The 20,458-nt window shown below is 41.7% G+C and overlaps 1 protein-coding gene across 11 annotated transcripts in view; it reads left to right on the plus strand.

Annotated features, from left to right (window-relative positions):
- The window catches only part of astn1 (astrotactin 1), a 393,364-nt gene that overhangs the window by 208,595 nt on the left and 164,311 nt on the right, over positions 1-20,458 (plus strand). The window lies entirely within an intron of this gene.

A 20,458-nucleotide genomic window follows, 5' to 3' on the forward strand; every position in this document is an offset into this window, starting at 1 on the left:
GAAGGACCAGTTTATTTGTGGGGATTTGTTGAGATCAAAGTTATTACACATAAAGTTCTTTAACTCAATTAAAATGATGAAACTTTTGTTCCTCAGATTTGGTGTCACTTGTCTGGAGATGTAATTGTTCCGATGTAGAGGAATCTCTTTTAGCTGTTTGTGTTTTGGCTGCTGTATACAGGACACACACACACACACACACACACACACACACACACACACACACACACACACACACACACACACACACACACACACAGACACAAAATCTCTGTAGTTGCTCTGTCAGCTTTCATTGGCTCTGAATAATAACACGTCTGCCTCATCATCTGTACCTCTGCTCTCTGGATTTTAAAGCCACTTCTCACTTTATTAACAAAGCTTTTCTTATTTGGACTTATTTGGATCTTAAAGGTCCTAAAAAGTCTTCATCTGATAATAGTGGTTCTTTGATTCTCACACTAATGTTTACCTGTCACTTCTTCAGATGTCATTAAATATCAGTTTTACTTGTTAATTATATCGTCAGCTTGTGTCCAAGCTTCTGAGAGATTTAAATTTAGATTGACTCAGTGATTCATCCACCTGCAGCACCTGCCATCCTCAGTCACAGCAGGCGGAGGATAAACTATGATTTACCTTTATGATCCAGTGCAGAACAAGTCTCTTTATCAACAGCTCGGAGAGGTGTTCCTCTTCAGAGGTCGTTGAAGGGCACAGCTCATCATGTCAACCTCCGCCCCTCCACCCTTCTCCGCCCAAGAAACAGGAAAACTAAAGCCCCTCTTCGACCACTAGTCCCCGTAACTTTTAGTTCCAGGAGCTTCTGGTCAAGGTTTGTTTGGTTCATAGTTCACATTTCCACTACATGAAGGAAGATTAAAAGATATTTATAAAGTTACACGGGTTTCGATCCCTGATTAACTCTCTGTCTTTTCTTTTATCTTTTTAATGTTGTAATTTCTTCCTGTATTTCATCTGCAATCATGTGTTTTGAAGATTTTCATTACTGTAAGAGTGCTTGACCAATCAGTGACGTTCAGCACTTCACCCTCGCCCCCCAAGGTTTATAGACCTTTATACAGTACTACTCCCCTAGCAGGGTCCTTTTTAGGTCCTCAAAAGGTCCCTTGTTCTGGGGAAAGGTCCTGCAGTGGAAAAGGGGCTTAACCCTTTATAGGGCAAGTGACTATTTTTGGTCATTTCTACAAACATTACATATGGCCAGCCTTCTGCACCTCAGTATGGTCGAGAAGCATGTGATCCTCACTCAGCCAATCAGAAGAGATCGTCCTGCGTAACTGATCCTGCTATTGTGGCATTTGAACCAAATATCGTAACTTTGTCAATGTCTATTACAATTACCATTTTTGAAAAATGTTATAACAGAAATAAAGTTCTGTTATGTCCCTGAATAACACTATGAGGTTGAATTTTTGAATTTCAAAGTATTTCAATGAGTGCCCTGTAAAGGGTTGAGAGAAAACACACATTGCTTGATATAGTGCTTTCATGCTTTTGTATTCTCCCTCAGTCTGAGACGTCAGCCGCATGTTCAGACTGTACACGCGGCAATGACAAACAAACACTTCATTTCACACACAAGCAAACATTCAAAATCACTTCAAACAACTGTGGCTGTCACAACGTCAGTGTTCTGTGCTTTGACCCGTTCATGTTTCTGCACTTTAGCCACACTCCTCTGCTGAGGGGTTTCAACAGAACAACACTTCCTGTCACTCTCTGTGCTGGACTACTTTCAAGCTTTGTCAGTCTCCATGCTTGTGTACTTCTAAGTGCTTCACTTTCCACCCCTCCCTTTGTCTACTTTGCCTCTTCAGGGTTCATATTGGACCAACCTTTTCACAATATCATTTTCATCATGCATATGAGACATCAGGGCGGCTTTGGCTCAGTTGGTAGAGTCTCTCAATCATAAGCTCGGGGGTTTGATCCCCAGCTCCAGAAGCCACATGTCTGATGTGTATTTGGTCAAGACCCTGAACACTGAGTGGCTCCCTGTGAATGTGTAGCTGCGAGCTGTGGTGTTAAAGCATTTTAAGCGGTAAGAACAGAAGACAAGGAACTTGTTATAAAAACTCAAGTATATTTACCATAAAGGAAACGTAAATGTCGAACAATAAGAAAATGAACACAGCCTTATGTCTTATCTGTTTTTATGATGTTGAGAATATTTCCGAAAGTGATACAAAATTGTATAATATAAAACAATGTTTAAAAAAATCTGTCTTTACTACTAAAAAACAGATTCCAAAATATCTTCTTCTTCATGCATGATCTGTTGTTACGCTCTTGGTCTCGATGCGAGGACGCGCCCGGCCTCTTTTCTCCTCCACTGTTCCAGGAGCTACAGGAGCACACACACTAAAGCAAAGAACTAAGATTAAAAAAGAAGTCACGGAAATAAGAGCTGCCTGGATCCTATTACTGGCTAATGTCTCTTTAAGTCCAAAAAAAGTGATGTTTTCCCTGAATAAAATGTAGCCTGTGCTGCATTAACATTTTAAAAAGTATTTGATTTTCATGACTAAGACAGTGTTTAAACAGAACTCTGAAAAGAAGATATTGAGAGTTTCCATGGCCCTCACCAATTAACATATTTATGTCTTGAGAAACGTTTTGCCATTTGTGAATTTAAAAAGTAAAAGGCATTTGAACCAAAAATGTAACCACGTTCAGAATACATGTGTCATTTCCGGGAACATAAAGAGACATTACTACACTTGTGCTTGTTGTCATGGAATTTCTGTAATTCCTCAGTTAATGTGTAATGTTAATTCACTGTTGCTGATGTCAGTCAGAGCTCAGCTTTATCAGGACAGCGGAGAGAGTCGTTGGCTCCTCCTGATATCTGTAAGGATGTCTGGGAGAGTTGTTGTTCGCTCCAGGGTTCTTGACGTCATAGATTAGTCTAGGTGGGTCAATGTGGCATGACCCTGATAATGGTAAAGTCTTTTGAATATATTCAGAGTCTTTGGAAGTGTCTGGCAGTTATGTCTGAGCATGACACTGAACCACAAGTGTGATGTTGAATCATGTCTCCTGCAGTATTCATCTGATGTGAAAACTTTCATCAACGTGAGCCATCTGAGTCTAAGGAGTCTTATTGTGTGGAGTCAACTCTTGATAATTTCCTCCTCTTCATCTTACATCCTCTGGATGTACAGTGTAAAGTAGTTTGATGAATGTGTCTAGGAAGGTGAGAGGAAGACAAACTCAGCAGATGATGTTTTTCCAGAGGTGAAAGTTTATTGAGAGTGATAATTCCAACTTCATAATACAACAAAAGTCCAATGAAAATTAAAACCGCAAGCGCTGATGAAAGGCGCGAAGCATCCCATCCTGTAACTTAATGCTAACACAAACAGTAATTGTTTCAATGTTACACAAGCAAAAAGAACATTATACACAAACTCTGTAAAGAATAATATGATTTTGAACAACTAAAGAGCATCTCACACAGAGACCACTTTGCTGTTTGTGTTTCCCTCAACACTGCAAACTCCTCCTTAATATGTCCTGGCCGTTTGGGGAAAAAAAATAAAAATCTTTATTTCCTGTATAGACCCAGTTGTCTTAAATGTGCCACCTGAACCATTCATGTCCATTGACTTTCAGATGAAGCAAACATAATTTCCAAAGCTTTAACACCTGGTATTATCAAGGTGTGCAAGTAAGACCCTGTTTCTAAAAAGGTTGGGACATAGTTTTAAAAAAAATAAACAAAACCAAAATAATTTGTTTGCCAAAGCACTGAGACTCCATTTTGATTGAAAATAAAAAAAGACAACATCTGACATTTTAAACAGAAATGTCTGATCACACGTCAAACATCAACACGTTTCTAAATAAAATGGGACCGTGGCAACAAGCGGCTGAAAGAAAACACTGGGTTCATCATCTCACAAAAAACCAAGGTTCACAGTCAACAGGTGAATCATGATTTGTTAATCATACTTTGAACAACATCCAAGTTTATATTGAGAATGTTTCAACATTTCTCTGTTTAAACGTGCTGATTTTCCATTCACAAAATGCCCTTCGCGACTTAATTGCATTTTTTCAGTTATTAATTCAACAGGTCTGACTTGTTGCTCTTATCTGCAGTCAGGAGGCTTTCTATTAGCATGGGTTGTTTAAAAAATAGATTACCTTGTAGAAATATTAACTCTTCCCATAGCTGTTTCTGTTTTTCAAGCGTACCTCAAATATAACATCAAACACACAATTAAAACTCAATTTGAACCGCCGACCCTGAACACAACAGAAGAGTGTTAATTTATTCCTCGACACTGATTAATTGTGTGGCATTGCTCCAACCATTTCCTGTGTTAAACGTCAGTTAATTAGCTGACAACATTGGACAGGATAATGAATCCAGCTGAGGGTCACAGTGTGTTACCGGAGGGAGGGCGCTGAGGCTGGGGGGGTCCCGACGACGCTGTCCTCCTCGCATTGTGAAAAGACACGTGCAGTGAGTGTGAGCAGGATGGCTTGCCTCAGACCTAAGGAGTCATAATGCTGCTCGTCAGACCTTGCTCTGTGAATATTTGACATACGACTCGGGCAGCTGTGGCCTTGAGTGGTTCACCAGGACATTGCTGGGCGGATAAATAATGTGTGAACCAGTGTGGAGCGAGCCTCTTTATCAAAGGCTATGGAGTGTGAGTTGTTTGTCTTTAGAGGTGGCTGGAGGGCGTCTGGAGCCCATCACTCAACAGTTTTGTCTTCATGGCCCCTCAGACCACACAACGGTGCCCTCATGAATTATTGTTACCTCACTGAACATGAGCGTGGACAAAGTTGTTTTGTTTTTTTTCCCCTCTTATCTTTCTCTCCAAATTCTTCCATACATTTTTAAACACTTTCTTTGAGTTAAACTTGTTTTCAGAGGGGTATAAATTAGGGATGTTCTGAATGACTAATATCCCCATCGATGTAATTAAAATTCAGATTTTTATTTTGATTGCACTCTTGTAAGCTTTGCAGTCACCATTAACTAGCGAGTGGCGGGTTGCTGCATTACAGCATAGACACAAAATGTCAACCTCATTGCAGGTCTGACTCTGAATTTGACCAAATAAATGAAATGACTAGCTGGGGCGCCGATGGCCCAGTGGTTATGAGTTTAACTACATGTACAGACAGTAAAACTAACAAGTATTTCTTGTGAGTTGAAGAAAAGAGTAAGGCCTTTATCGGCTCTTTTGTAACATCATATAACAAAGAGTAAGGCCTTTCACCGGCTCTTTTGTAACATCATATAACAAAGAGTAAGGCCTTTATCGGCTCTTTTCTAAAGTTTCTTGGCAGAACATTTGTTAGGAATTGGCGCTATACAAATAAAGATTGATTGCTATCATTCAGTTATACGTTTGGCCTTTACTTTGGCATGTCGTGCAGATGATTCATCAACTTTTGTGTTTGATACTTTAGCTGTAACTTTTTGTCTGGCAGCTTTTGCTGACGGGGGATCCATTGTCTTTAATAACTCCCTGGTCATTTATCGTGGACGCAAACTTCTCCCTCACTGTCAACCACTCATTTCTTCAGTCTAAAAATAGCCCTTCTACTTTCTCCCTCGGTTACAAAACTTATTAAGCATATCCTCCACACATAAAGCTCGCTCACCACAGTTGTCACTTGATTTCACTTCCATGTGCAGCGCCAAAAATAATGTCCGAGCAGCCTTTGTTTGAAGTAAAAAAGTGTTGCAGAGCTTTGACTATGTGCAGTTAATGTTGGTACTGGTGAGCTGCTTAATCCCTATAGATCACATGACCCGTACCGTGTGGAGGGGATCCAAACTGATCCAAGATCATTTCAATGAGGACAGTGATTTGGGAAAAATATGTTTGAAGTCTTCAGGTATCAGACTCCACCGTGACCACGTCATGTACTGGAAGGGGTAAACAGGCCGACAGCAGGATGGGCCACCCCATGGTGTCTGGACCCTGTTGGTGGTGGTGATAAAGCAGGATGTGATGAGGAGTGGGTTTCTGAGTCTGTATCTGAACCCTGCTGAGCTGGATTAAAAGTGACCGGGGCAGAAGAGGGTTACAGTGATCTCACTGAAATGACAAAATTGACTGTGGAAGAGAGAGAACAGGTTTTGTGTCAGCGGCAGGATGATTGGTTGAGAGCGGATGTGGCAGAATCTGGTTGGTTTATTATAGAGTAAATGTCCCACATAAGCTGATCACCAGAGCATGGAGATGGAAGAAGTGGTAGAGAGGGAGTGGCTCAATTGATTGAAGAAACTGAATATATATGTGAGAGAATAGAACCAGCCTTTCTGCTTGAACTAACGCTGAACTTTGTGGTCCGTTGCACCACTAGATTTTAGAGAGCAGGTTCTAAGGTAAGAGTCTCCAAAACTGCCATGAAATACTTAGTTTATTACCTCCATCTTTTAGGGAAGGTATAGTTGATCAAATGTTCGTGGTTTTGTCTGACGAGATGAAACTGTTAGATGAGACAAAAATAAGCTTTTTCTGGAACAATCATAAAAGGTAGAAAGGCATGGAAAGAAAGACTGATGAACAGGAAATCATGTATTTTCCAGTTATGTGTGGTTGAGTATCTTTCATGTGTGATGCGTGTTTCTGTCAAAGGCCCAGTTTATCTCTTTAGGATACATGGTATGGACTGTGGCCATGATCCTCAGACCTAAACCCTGTAGAGAATCTGTGGCATGAGCTCCTCGTGTTCACCTTCTGAGTCCAAAGGATCTGATGAGATTCTGTACAAAGGAACGGTCTCTTGTGCCACATGTTCACCAACCTCTTCACATGTTATCGGAGAGACGGCTGAAAGCTGTTATCTTGGCAAAGGAAAGCTGCACAAAATATTCATGTAGAGGGTACTGTACACACAGGGAACACTGGAGCTTTGATTCTCAGCCTGAAGCTTATGGAGAGGCCCGAGCTCTCCTGGGTCATGCATACATAGTTAATGTGTTTATATGATATTTTTCTAAGTCCCTCATGGTTTCATCAGGCTGCTTGTAATGTATTTTTTCTTCTTTTTCAGTTTGTCAGAGCATGTGAAACCTGCTGACAGTAGGCTGTGTGTACAGCGTTCTGCTTTTGTTGCATACATTTTCCTGAAACCAGAATCTGTAGCTGCTAACGTGGTTAGCGTGTCGATCAATGTCCTTTCAGATTGTACATGGTATAGCTCTTTACTAGTCTTTGGACTTGTCAAAGCGCTTTACACTGCAGATCAGTCCTACACATGCACACACTGATGGTACAGGCTGCTCTGTAACAATCAGTATTAACTAATCCCATTCGTAAACATTCATATTCTACCGACAAAGCAGCGGGAGCTTCTTGGGGTTAAGTGTCCTGTCCAAGGACAAATCAGACATGTAGCTACAGGAACTACAGGAACACACACACACACACACACACACACACACACACACACACACACACACACACACACACACACACACACACACACACACACACACACACACACAGCTCTTTTGAACACATTGTCCTTCTTCCTACACATCTGAACAAAAATCGAACACAAATACAGAATTGCATGTTGATTTTTACGCATTGTGTACAATACAATGCATCAAAAAGTAAATGCCTAAAAATTGTTTCCTAAATTCCTTTGCGACCAAAACACTAGAATTAACTGCGGAGACATGCCCTGTAATGACCACAAGTCCAGCTGCCACCACCCTCCATTGCACCCTAATTCATTGTGTATTGCTATGGCTGCTTTGCTGTCCAAAGAGTGCCGGGATATCTTCATGCTTAGCTTGACTGCTTTAGTGTGATGTTGGTTTTAATTCACATTCATCGTTTAATTTAACGATGTACAGCCTATCTTTGGGGTCCTCTTTTCTCAATCGAGGGGCTGAGCAGACCAACTTCTCAGTTGGCAATTCTTACTATTTTCAAGTGGCTCATACAACCCCACAGCAAAAGTGCCAAACCACCCCTTTAATGAGGCTCCAAAGAAAGTGTAAATTAAAGAAAACTGTGGTGTCAGCTGTCTATTTAACCTGGTTATATGTGGAAGGTTGGGGGGGGGGTCTTTGTAGGCAGTGTTTAAATCCAGAATAACAGGGCTTTGAGGCAGGCAGAGTGGCAGTGATTCATAGTTGGGCCCAGAGTCCCACTCTCCCCAAGTCCCTCATAATTAAAGTCTAAGCATATGGCCTTGTGACCATGTGAGCACAGAGGCACGTGCTGGACGTTTTTGGCATCTTATTTTGAATTTCTGTCAACAAAGGTCCCTTCAGTCTTCCTTCAGCACAGAGGAATTTAAAAAGCGTGTCACCTTGAGTTGTCACAAGCTGCATCTGCCAGCCTAATTACCACATGTTCAGACTTATTGATGGTTAGTTTGAGTTTGTAAGATGTTGGCGACATTCAGCCTTCTCCACTCCCTATTGCCATGGATAACATTTCTTGCATTTATACCTACATACTATACCTGTTTAAATATTTTAAATGATACATAGCCTACTGCATTACTATGGGCTCAACTCAACATAAAGGTTCTCTCTCTCTTCATACATCTGCTTGGTTCCTAAAGTGAGAACTTTGGGCAAGTGACATCTCCAGGTGGTTGTCCCTGACAGATGTGGCCTCTTTCCAAAATGTTTCACCCAAGATTATTATTTGGTCGATGCTAAACTCTTTGTCTGAACAGAGATCTTCATGCCAAAAAGCAGATGCTCAAATCATAATCTGAGAATGTAAACCTAAGTAAAACTTCAGCATGAGCGGGTGGTTTTCCCCCCAACAGAAAAAATATTTGATTAGTTACAAATCAGAATTACTGATGGCACGAGAGGAATCAGCACGTCATCACCAATCTCTGAACGTCATCATCGTTGTCTGAAACACCATGTTCGCCTCTGGGGATGGACGCACATTTCTCAGTAGTTCCGGTGAAGGGAGCCAGCGGCAGCTAAGCATTGAACAAGGCGAGACCTCCTCCTTCCACGTAGCATTCAAAACCTCTCAGAGCAGCTCCTGTTCATCTGCTACTCTGAGTCTTAGTTCAACAGTAGACTGACCCCCTATGTTTCCACATCGCCCTGCACCATTGGATCCATTTCTGGAATGTGAACGTAGCCATGATGCACCACATGTTGCCTTGTCTTAATGAGGGTGACTTGTTGCTCATTTGGTGCCTGTTTTGACATAATGTTGATAAAGTGATGGGAAAATACGATCGAAAGTATGCAAAGCATATTGAGTTTTATTTTGAAACTCTGTGTGTTTCCTCATCTGACTTCCTGTTGTGATTATATGTCCAGCGTGTCCAGTCTGTTGAAAATAGACTTGCAGCATATTTGGCACGTAGCGGCCCTCTCTGGAAAAGGGCCGTGGTGGCCGCCGTGGATTGGCAGTATACGGCCACATAGTGCTCGCCCTGCTGATGTACTGCGTAGTATGAGTAAGTGAAAATTGGGGGTAAAGGTCACAGAGGCTTCACTTCTGCTGTATGAGCACAAAAAAAGTTTTCCAAAGTACAACATCTTGATGCAAATGTATCAAAAGTAAAAAGTCAAGCTTTGCCGGGTCTGTTCTCAGGAGGAGGAGAACGCTGCTTGAATCAATCATTTCTGATGCTTTTCAGGTCGTCAGTCAATCTAAACACTCAACAGCTTCGTGGTAAAGGGTCGGGCAGATTTGCGGGGGCCGTTAGCCTCTCGACATGGGGCGCATGCATTAACCACCAGGCTACGACCTCCACAAGTGTCAAAACTTTCATCTATGCAGATATTTGATTAAATAAAACTCAATATAGCATAGATGGGAGCTTGAATGTCATTTGCGTCTGCCTGTGTTTTGCTGGTCACACAGACTGTTATTCTGTTGACACCAAAGCTTGCTGGTATGTAATTGGTTGGTTGATACAAATCTGAATACACATGTACTTCAAACAGAAAGCAGATGACACTTCTGGTGTGAAACGTACCCACGGTGTTGGCTTTCTTCAGGTCATGTTGCTACAAGTAGCATGAATTCAAATCCTGGGGGCAAAGCTGACATTATCAGAGGCAGGGATTTGAACAGATTTCCATCATCATTATAAAAATACTATCTGAGAAGACTAGAGCTAAGAAAATAACCCAGTGAGAGGAACAGCTACTACACTGCCAAGGGGAATAAAAGGATTTGCTGGTCATAACATAAACCTCTTCTTTTTTTCTCTCCACTAAGAGTAGTTCACAGCAACACGGATGTAAGCTTTGGACATGGTCTAAATGTGACTTCAGAGGCCACCGAGGACATTTTCTGCTTGAGTTCAGTCCATACAGACAGAAATGTTGGGATTAGTGTAAGCGTGGCGTAGAGAGCACCTGCCTGACAGGAGATGAGCTCGTCTTTTGAAAGCCTGTATTAAGATAATTCTTCGCGGTAATCTCGCTCTGTCTTGAATTATGGCAAGTATTTGGCCGAGGCTGTAACCCAACCATGCCCATGATGTCTGCTCATCATTTTAAAGGGCCAGCATTTCATTGGAGCGTGTGTTTTCTCTTATCAGAATGTCTGGGGAAGAAGTCAGGGCGATGCTGTATTACATATTCTGTAGTTTCCCGTTAGATTAGAGAACGGGCCGGCTGGATGCGGCCTACTGTTCCCTCTGACTTTCTTCACTTCTTCGTCTCTCCTTCTTCCCCCCTCTCTTTCCTACTAAATCATTCATTCCCAGACTTATCCGAGAGTGAAATGGAGCACAGGCCGGGCTAGTTAATAGGGTTCTATGAGCCATAAGATTACTTTCCTACCTGGGCTCATTCCTATGAATCTTCCTTAGAGAAGCGGCTAAAATAACAAGCCGCTTCCAGCCGTGAGGCGAAGTAACACAGGGACTGTTGGGTGTTTAGACCGGCTGCAGGTTTCCATCAGTTCTCTGCCTTCGATGTCGAGCATCAGCGAGCTCTGTATTTGACTGACATTTTCTGCCCTGCTTCCCAATGGGACAGAGTCACAATTGTTAACAAGAGAACTCAATTTGAATTCCCAGAGCAGTCTCGTTTGGCACTGCAACATAGATTGAGACAGATTTTTTTCTTTTCTCCTTTTTCTCAACGGAAATTACAAACAGTGTGGAGTGTTTTCACTCTTTATTGGATCAAATTGAGCAACTCTACTATTTAAATTGTTTCTATTCACTCGTGCTCACCTATTCAGCAGCTTCTGTAACACACAGTTCTCTGCTTCATCTAAAATGTATCAGGGCTCTGCCTTTTTTATATCACCATTGCTATTGTCTGGGACCTGATGCGCCATCTCATCATTGTTAGCACGCTCCCTGCCATATGTAATCATGTCGTGCTAACGACCCCGCTAGCCAGTCATGGGTAAGTAGACTGAAACAGAATTAGTACCACCTTCGTCTTTTAATGCTTTAATGGTTCATCTACACATCTGGCACACAAAAGGCTACAGAGGCAGGTGACAGTGGAGAGTTCAGAGTTAACTCGGTCTTTGTCTCGTTCTGCTTCCCCTCAGAGACTTATCAGTGGTGTCACGTACTCAGTGACCAAAGGGCATCGTCTCCTCCTCATGTCAGAGTCGGTGCCAGTGTCTGCGATGATAGTGAATCGTTGTGAATTCAGCAGCTAAACAGCGAGATAAAGTGCAGTATGTCTTGGGCTTCTTCTCATGGTATCATGCAACAAAAAGAGTGTCACGTCACAGACCTGTGTGAAGGGGGGGGGGGGGCTGTGGTGCTTATAAATATGAAAGACACACTGCTTAACTGCTTAACCTGCTTTTTTATATCATTATTATTTTCTGTTTTTAAAATGAAAAAACTGACAGGCAAATTAAGATGGATCACAGAGCCAAACACTCGCTGGGAATTGAACTCTGGTTGTCATTGGGGGATTTGTAGGAGGACTGGAGAGTTTACATCCCAGCAGACTGCTTCACACAGTCTCTCACAGAGCTGCAATATTGATTTGATTTTACTTTGATTCATGAAACTGCTATGCAACCAGCTTTCACCCACATCAGTTTAAGAGATCCAGCTTCTGCACTGCTCTGGCCTTACCCATGACAACACTCTTCATGCTAAGAAACCGTCCTGTGTTGACTCTTCATGTGCAGCCTTTGTGAATAACATGCAGTTATTTGTCCTTCAATATGAATACGGCATCACTTGATTTCTCCCAGCATGCATCAAACCTGCATAAGGACAGAAGTGTATACCGTTCTTTGTCAGATTGTACAGCTATTTAAAAGTAATGCTTGAGTATCATTTCCAAAGTCTCTCTTAGAAAGTTGTGAGTAGCATTAATGTTTAAAGACCTGTCGTACTTATTTTCATTGCGAGGAGAAAGCAGCTCATCAATAAAATAACTTTTATATGCACTATAAGAAAATGTTATAAAATCAATTAAACAGCAGAGCGATAAAACACCACGGACATCGGTTTCAAGTTTGGAAAAATAAAAACTAGTTTTCTATTCAAGTGATAGAATTAGAGAATAAAGAGAAATATGACCTGAAATAAATCTCCCCTTTAGTTACAGAGAAAATACGAGGGTGCCAGGGGCCTAGTGGTTATAGTGCACGTGTGTAGGTACGTAAGTTTTGAAGCGGTCCTGGCTCTTTCCCACTTGTCATTCCCATCTCTCTCTCTCTCTCCTCGATCTCTGGCTCGATTTGTCTCAGTAGAAAGAAAGGGAAGTTAAATGTGGAGTCTGTTTATTGCAGCTTGTGAACACAACATTCAAACTGGACCCTTCCTACTGGGCTGACCACAACCGCACTCCCACTGCCGGACGAAGTGTTAACCGCTTGTAGCTACTGCAAGCTAGCTGAAGCTAAAGACAACACAAGGTTCACCCTCGTGTTTCAACGAGCTTCATCCCCTTGTTGTTGGCCGAGTTTATGAGCTTGGGGCACTGGTGACCTCGTGTGCACCCCATGTCCAGAGGCTGCGGACCTCAAAGTAGACAGCCAGTGCTCAGATCCATCACCTTCATCATCACATCAGTCTTCACCTTCTATCTCTGTCCCTAAATGGAAGAATAAAAACCTCGAAATAAATATTTTAAAACAAACTAGATAAAGTTTTGGGCTCGTTACAAGTCGAGGAAGTTTAAGAAACATTCTGAATCTGGGAATTGGTGCTGTAAAAATAACTCAGTTTGACCTTCCCAATTGACAGTAAGATACAATATGAGAAGGATTAACTTTCCCCATCTCATTCCATTCAGCCCCCAGCTGGAGCTGTTCTGACCAGAGTTCAACAAAAGCACAGCTAGGATCATTTCTTTCACTTTGATATATGCGACTCAGCTACTTTTAGGATCACAATTTCATGTATTTGATTTTCATGTATTTGATTTTCTGTATATGATGTTTTTTTGGGGGGGATGAAGAACAATTTTACACATTGTATTTAAACAAAAGGTATCGGCTACATTGTGAGTGAGTTGCTTTATCTCAAAGGCTCCGACACAAACTGCAAAGAGAGAGAGAGAGAGCGAGAGGGCGAGAGAGAGAGTGAACTTGGGATGTTTGCAAAGTGAAGTTCAGTCAAATTAATCATTCTGTCAGACAATGAGAGCAGAGCACCCCAGGGCTAAAAGGGAGACAAGGCCTTTCAGCGAGAAGAAGAATACGCTGCGCTCCTGTATATGTTTTCGGCTTGTTATTCATTCTCACTAAGGGAGGCAGGGACGGGGGCTGCTGCTCGTGCCGGGGATGGGGGGAGGTTATGTAGCGGAGTGCTCTTGTCTCTTGGTACCCGGGAATATATCTATGGTACCGGGGAGCCATTTCCCATAAGAGGGGATAAATGGATGTAGCTGAAGGTGAGGACAATGCAGGAACATCACATTTAGAGGCTTATTCATCAAGTTCATAGGTGGTGTCAGGGTGCTGCCAAATATTGCTTTTTCCCAGCTCCCTTGTAGAGGAACTGTTAGTGGCCTTGTTCACATGCTCACACTCGTCATATTTCATGTCTCATTTGTGTCTGTGTTTAGTTTAAATAGATGACACAAGGTCCCATTTGTTTTTTTCAGTTTTTCTGTACATTTTTTTGGAAAGTATTTTTTTTTTTCGACCAGGACAAACTCTGTCTCCAAGCCTTGACCTCGCTGTGCCAACTCAAGGGGCACTGTGGCTTTCCAGACTTAAAAGCAGGTGTGGTAATTCAGCCTCAATGTGTCATGACAGAATCCTATGATAGTAATGGGAAAAAAATGGCATCAGAAAGACAGCAACAATGGCGTCAATTATTAAACCCTTCTACTCCCTTTCATGTTGCTAGTGCTGTAATAGCTCCAACTGTAGGGGTTTGGGTTGGTAACTGGAGGATCAGCAGTTCAAGGTCCGGTGTCAACCAAAGAATGGAAGTTGATCTGGCGGCTGGAAAGGTGCAGATCTCTTCTCCAGCACTACTAAGGTGCCCTTGAGCATGGCACCGAGGCATGTTCACCATGTAGCGGTGTGAAGCAGCCCCACTCTGGCATCTCCCTGTGTCAGGTGGTAAATTGACTTGAGCTTGTATAGTACTCTTCTAGTCTTTTTTTTTATTTTATTCACCCACCGTACAGCGTGTGCCCATGATGACAACAATTAATCATCCATTGTTTGCACCAGGATGTGAACATGTTCATTTATGCTGTAGAAACAGTTTTTGTTGCCTGTGTTGTGTTTGTGACTTCCAGTGTTCCTGCAGCCGGCCTCAAGCGGACACTCAATGAATTGTGGGGATTTTTTTTTTTTTTATATATATATATACTTTTTTAATCCCGCGAGAGGAAATTCGGTTTTCACTCTGCATTAACTCTTTCCCCGCCAGAGAATTCTAGAATGTTTGCCAGCCAGCGCCAGCCTTTTTCACCATTTTCACCAATCTTTCAAGACTCACAGAATATTTTGTTCTTTGAATATGTAAATATTGAATACATCAAAAGAAAGATCAGAGCCTCTGCTTTCATATACAAAAAACTATTTTATTCAAACTTCATTCAATCTTTTTTTATCAGCACTTGAATATTGGCCATTTTCACAAAAAAAACACATTCCGGACAAAAAGCTGAGAAAACAGCACTTTTGTAAAACACACTTATTTTCAAGAAAAAAAAGTGATTTTGAGTTTACATTTGGATTCTTTTTACTTTCATTTGCCAACTACAGTTATATTTTAAAATAAATAACTAAAATAAATAAAAATCATTACATAAAATTATTAATTTTCTTTGAATAGTGTAGCACTACAACATTTACAAACTACATTATACATTTTTCTTCTCTTATACACTCAGAAATACTTTGTTTTTACAAACACTTAAATATCATTATTATTTTCAATAATAAAACATTAGTTGAACAAAAGCCTGATCAAGAGAGACAACCGTGTCTCCCAGGGAAGTGCCTTCTCTGCAATAGGGTTTCATGTTGTAACAGTACTCTGTGTCAGAATCGCAAAGGATGTAGGATTTGAACCCATATTTGACAGGTTTTTGGGGATCGTACACCCTGAACGCTAGCCGTCCACACCACAGAAGCACACCCTCATCAATGCAAATGTTGGTGTTAGGTTGATACATTTGACTGAATTTAGATATAAGGTAATATAAGACAGGGCGGACTTTGTACAACCTGTCAGTGCTATTTGCTGGCCTTGATTCATAATCATTGGAGTGTAGAAATCTCCATATGATTTCAAACCGGTTGCGGGACATGACCTTGTTGAAGTAGGGGGTGACCAAAATGTCATCTGTAGACCAGTACATTTCAAGGTCAGGCTTACGAATGATATGATCAAGAGCAGCAGCATCATTTAGAGGTCCAGGATTCTCAGTGAGCTGCCAGTTCATTTCTTTCCACATCAGATTACCTGGACCAGGACCTGCACCTGGCTGGTTTACAGACCCTCTTGCTTGGTCACCAGGTACTTGACCTCCACCACACCCATAAGATCCACAGGTCCGACCTCTGCCTCTTTGCTGTGTTCGACCTGTAAATAATTAGAAAGACATTTTTTTTATTCAACAGTGTGATGTGCACAAAGAGAGAAACGTTATTTTTCGGCCTCTTCATATCACATCTTACCTTTTTCACCTTGAGTAGTTCTGTATAAAGGACACCTGGGCCTTGAATCCCTGGACTCTGTGTGTAAAATGACAGTAAAATGTCAAACAAATATTCATTTGGTAAATAGTTTGTGTACAAAATGAAAGCTAAATTATTTCTTTTTTTATCTTCTCTCTCAAGTTAGCAGATGCTCTTGTCTTGTAGTATCTAATAATCATACAATCCAAGTAACATACTATCAAACTAAATAAAATATGTTATCATGACTCACCTCTTGCACCTACGTGTATGTCTGGACCTTGGAGACCTGGACCTTGGAGACCTGGACTCTGTGTCTGGAAATTACAATAAAATGTCCGTCAAAAATTCGTTTTGTACATAGTTTATGTACAAAACTGAGAGATATGTTATTTCGACGTCACGTTATCTCATGAATTATCAGATGCATATGCTATCACGGTGAATCAAAAAATAACGTGATCATATCTTACCTCTGACACGTCCTGAATCCCTCCATTCACTGTCGCCGCTGCTGTCTTCATCCAGATCAGTTTCACGGAGGTCAAAAAATGAATTATCAGAGTCTGTATCGATAATTAACTCTGTAGTTTCCGCAGCCGAATATCTCCTTGCTGGCGCCGGCATGTTTGTACTGTTCAAGAGCTTTTATCTCATATCTATACGGCTAATGTTGACTTTTTGACGCGCGTCAAACTCACATACAGACTGATAGAACACCGCCCGCTGGAAAATAAGGACGAAGAAAATGTTTGTTTTTTTTCTCTCTACTTTCCCGCGGGTGGTCTTGTTTGTTGGTTTTTGACCCCACAGTCCTGTAACTTTTTCACAATGTCCGCCAGAGCGCCCCCTATCGTATTACACTGAAAACACCAATTGACGGAATATTCCGTCAATGGCGGGGAACGGTTGGGTTCCAAATGACGGAATATTCCGTCAATGGCGGAGAATGAGTTAATGGAGAGGTCTCAGAGTGAGGGGGCTGCCCACAGAGAGCGCTCCAGAGCAGTTTTTGAGGTTCGGTGCCTTGCTCAGGGGCACCTCGGCAGTGCTCAGGAAGTGGACTGACACCTCTCCAGCTACCAGACCAGTTTCCGGACTTGGTCCGTGCCGGGACTTGAACCGGCGACCCTCCGGTTCCCAACCCAAGTCCCTACAGACTGAGCTACTGCCGCCACTTTGCACCTCCGTATTGGCTTGCCATTGTGCACAGGGGTCTGGATTGTCAGCATGGGAAGTGCCCTGGTTTCATTTGTAGTCCAAGCTACATGATGTATCAGCAGGCTTAGAAACAAACTATGTGGAACATCATCCGGGCTAATGACACCAGCCTAATCAGATGTAATATTTACTGATAAACAGATGCAGCTGACCATCCATAATGGATCAAACATTAAACCCATCAGGAATGGTCGAGCCGACCTCCATTCAACAAAGAAACATGAACAAGTAGATTTCTTCTCCTCTTGTGGACAGACCTGACAAAGGTTGATCTGTGACTTTTGACAAATGTGCATCATCATGTTTCAGCAACTTTTATCTCTGTTCATTGAAAAGTGAGTCACAAGTTTTTTTCTCTACGGCCTGATATCACTGACACGAAGAACAGATGCTTTATTTATCCTGCGAAGTAAAATTCAGACACACACACACACACACACATACATACACAAACAGGAGAGATGTGAGGGGAATGCCCCCGCTCCTGAGCTTGGCGGAGGGGGGGGGGGGGGTTGAACCGGCAACCTCCTCGCTTCCTTCCACGCTCCCTATAGTTTGAGCAAGTCCCTGATTCTGAACAGCCGATTTCAGAGGCACACATCCTCGATCATGCATTTACTAAATTCAATAATACAACTTCCCCACTTCCCCTTTTAGTTAAAGTGCACAACATAGAGTTAGCTTAGCATCTGTAGGGCTATTTACTTTAATGATATGTCCAGGGAGTAGCTAGCTACACACCATTATTTTTAATTTAATTCCATTAACTGCTGTCACATCAATACATTAATATAAATTGATCCGAGCAGCATCATACAACCGCCTGCCTTCATGTTAAGACAGTGATTTATTGTTGCATGTGTTCTTTAATCTTTGGCTATACAGTTTATTCATCTTTTCAAAACACGTCTTAAAAACACGTATTAATGATAAGAAGCATGCCTTCAGAAATGTAAGGAAACTCTGCTGAATGTATCACATGTCCTCCATGTGGATCACTTACCCGCCTCTTATCTTTACCATGCACGCAAACCTCCAACCGTCACTTGAGCTGATGATGATGATGATGCTTCATTTTCCATCTCACCTTCATCATTTACCTCTCCCCACTTCACACAGTACTTACTCTTCTTCTGCCCTTCCCCTTCCGTTCACGTCTCAATTTATCTTTCTCATAAAGCTTAGCAAAGTCTGTCTTAGACACACAGACACACACACACACACACACACACACACACACACACTCTTACTCCGCCCTCTGTCCGTTTCCCTCTCCCCTGTCTGTGGTTGCAGGAAACACGTCAGTCACAAGCATTATCCAGAAACCTTCTGGATGTGCTCGCGAACACGACGGGGGCAGTCACAGTGATGTATGGCCATAATCCCACCGCTGCAGGATGACAGGGATGTCGGTTGCTATGGGATACGGGATGATTTATATTCTGTAGTTCTGCCTATGGCCTGATCTAAGGGATGCTAATGTAGAAGGCCTGATCCTGCACTGTAATGCAAGATAACGGGGTTCTGCCACTTAATGGATCAAAAATGAAGATCTGTCCTCTCATGGTTTTCATTACTTTGTGTTTCAACGTAACGACGTCTTTATTTCATGTTTAAAGTTCAAACCAAAGGAGAAGAAATTCAAACTGTTTTTACAATTTAGGCTCTCTCTTAGTCTCCACATGTAGGGTCTTTAATTGGTCTGGTAACATTGATTGGTCCCTTAACACCGCCTGATTGTACAGCAGCAAGGCCTCTGTGGTGCATGATGGATAATTTCCTCCCTCCATATGTTGCTCTGTATCTGCCACTTTCTATTTGTTGCCGTGGATAAGACGACAGGTCACAATTAGAGGTGTGAGATGCTCGAACATATTTTAAAAGTGCAGCTCATAGAAGTGTAAGACGTGTCTTCATGGAGGATATTTGTGTTATAGGTTTCAGCAGCAGTCTGTATTGTTTCCAGCAGTGAATAATTCACTGTGCCTGAAAGGAACAGTGTGTTAAAGTAGCTTTTGGGGGGCACTGGTAGCTTATGCTGAGTTAGTGAGGACGCCCAATGTACAGATGTATGTTCTGTTGTCTCCGCTCCATTAGGGCAGCAGAGCTGAAATAAATGAGTTATTATGTCTGTAGCCTTAAATATGTAAATAAGCTGTGTCTTACCACGCCCCTCTCTGGAAGGGCTCGAGTGGATCAAGCTCTCTTGTCCATGTCCTATTTTTACAGTGAGAAGGCAGACTCAGAGGGCAGAACAAACACCTAGCTGTGGGAGTGTCACCCACCTCGGGGAGGGGCTACTGCCCTTTGTGATGTCATGAAGGTAAAATCTCCAAACAGCCTATTTGAGCACACATTTACTGAAAAGTGGAACAGGCAGAAGACGGAGAGGATGGACTTTTCTCATCATTGGGGGGTTTGTAGACAGACGAGAGACACTTATTAGTGTCAGATAAACATGGTAACGTGGCCCCTCAGGCCTACTCCACCTTTAATGATCATTTTTAGCACCAACTGATTGTTTGTTACTCAAATTTGTTCAGATTTAATGGTTTATACAAGTACAGAAGTAATCACCATAACAATTCTAATAGCAACAATGAGATTCAGACACAAACTGAATGATCTCTGGTGTGTAGAATACTTTATTGATTTTTTCATTTAATCACATAATACTATAACTGTTCATTTATTTGCTCTATAACTATTTATTTAGCCAGACACTGCACAATAATAACTGTTTATTTGTTGATTTAATCAACAACAATTGTAATTTATGTCTCCCATCTTTCCCCTCTCTCAATCTTGCACCATATTTTCTTTAACGACATAACCAGAATTATTATTTCATTATTTCATTATAATTACATTATTTCTTTTTGTCCACATTTGTAAACGCTGAACAGGATTGCTGCCAACAGACTCTTGTGGAGTTGTTTTACACACTGACAATAATGTGCCTCTCTATATAGATCAGGCTCATTTCAATGTTTAAGGAGGTTATGTTACATCTGAAACTAAATAAATGCTCTGAATATCACGTTTTCTTTTTATGATCTCGACTGCAGCCTCCATAACAAACAAATATTGATTATATGTAAAATGAAAATAAAAGCAAGAATGGCAGAGTGCACTAAATTAAAAAGTTAAAG

This window comes from Symphodus melops (assembly GCF_947650265.1).
Source record: "Symphodus melops genome assembly, chromosome: 7".
In the NCBI taxonomy this organism is placed as follows: Eukaryota; Metazoa; Chordata; class Actinopteri; order Labriformes; family Labridae; genus Symphodus; species Symphodus melops.